Source organism: Vigna unguiculata, chromosome 1, assembly GCF_004118075.2.
Source record: "Vigna unguiculata cultivar IT97K-499-35 chromosome 1, ASM411807v1, whole genome shotgun sequence".
NCBI lineage: Eukaryota > Viridiplantae > Streptophyta > Magnoliopsida > Fabales > Fabaceae > Vigna > Vigna unguiculata.
The window spans coordinates 6,120,148-6,121,772 of NC_040279.1; the positions used below are offsets into that span (position 1 = coordinate 6,120,148).

General features: G+C 28.6%; 1 long non-coding RNA gene across 1 annotated transcript; it reads right to left on the bottom strand.

The window, feature by feature from the left end:
- Window positions 1-919: 919 nt before the first annotated feature.
- LOC114175360 lies at window positions 920-1,336 on the bottom strand. The gene is made up of 3 exons (XR_003602821.1): window positions 1,256-1,336; window positions 1,011-1,092; window positions 920-929 (listed from the first exon to the last, which is right to left on the bottom strand). It is a non-coding gene; the product is annotated as an uncharacterized LOC114175360 (long non-coding RNA).
- Window positions 1,337-1,625: the final 289 nt, after the last annotated feature.

Below are 1,625 nucleotides of genomic sequence, written 5' to 3' on the forward strand. Positions count from 1 at the left end.
TTAATAGATAGCACTTTCTTTAGAAAATGCTGTCTATCAAAGCTCTCATAGACAACACTTGACTCAATAAGCGCTGTCTATCAAAGCTCTCATACACAACACTTGACTGAATAAGCGCTGTCTATCAAAGCTCTCATAGACAACACTTGACTGAATAAGCACTGTCTATAAGAGTAGTTTTTCATCAATAGGTAGCGCTTTTTCAATTCATTAGTAGATAGCGCTTGTTCAAATAAACATTGTCTATTTTTCATTAATGGATAACACTTTTTCAATTCATCAATAGATAACATTTTTTAAAACAAGCGATGTGTATTGGTTTGATTATTGTTAATTATAATTTATTTAATTTTTTGTTCATTCTATTCTTCGACTCACATGCCTGTATAAAGACTTCGAACTTGAAATCAAGCAAAACTGAAATGAAAGGGCATTGAAATTCTTACATAGTTACACAAAAAAACTTAATGATGTTTATATATTTTTAAAAAAGTATAATATTACATGAAAGAAATTAGCAAAAAAAAAACTAATATTTGTAGTACTCATCCATCATGTTCCATTTTTGCTAGACTGTGGGGCCAAAACACTTTAGACAAAACATTATTCCTAACCTTCCCTATTTTGTTATATAAGGAATTATACAACTAACCTATAAACATTTACTAATGAGATAAAAACACCAATCTTCCCTGACTTCAATGATTTGATTGTCAGAATATTGTTGACATCTGCAACTAGGAAAATACTACAACAAAGAAAAATAAAACAAAATTAGTCAATCAAAATCCTACTACAAATGAATAATACATATAATTAAGATAACTTACATCTATTGGAATTGTCCCTCCTTCACAATATGTGACAATTTCCTTCATATATCGACAAATGTAATACCCACAATCATGGTCGTTTGATTGTTTTGGACACTAGAAAACATCAATACAATTGGTATTAACCTTCAAATAAAACAACATCATTTGATCTTGAAATACACAATTGTAATCTACCTTAATTGGTGTCCATTTGATATTGCTTAACTTAGACTTTGAAACCATAGACCCTCTTTGAGCTCGGTAGGTTTGTATAACCCTTGTTAATAATAAAAATGAAGCATACATAAGTAAAAAAAATATATATACAAAAAGTATATATATATATATATATATATATATATATATATATATATATATATATATATATATGTGTGTGTGTGTGTGTGTGTGTGTGTGAATCACATTAAGAAGATTCTTACATGTCAAACAACTTCTTCAAATCTTGCCTCATATTAATGTCTTTCGCCAATGGGTCAAGATAATAAATTATCTCCATTTTAAGATTGATTCCGAGCAAGACCCAATGTTGGCTAAAATTGAAAATGAATCAACAAAATTAGATTTTGTGCATCTAACTTTGAAAATAATACATTATTGATAAAGTTAGGAAAAAAAGTATTACCCTGTATTGATAGGAGCAAGAACAAACTTATTAATCACCCCGTTGTCAAGAAATATACTCACTATTTTTTGCATTCTCTCTTTCATTTGTAGTTCATGTGTTGTTATTTGGGGTGATAAAAAGAAGAACCCCTTATGATTTGGCTTAATGAAATTTTGATATAGGTA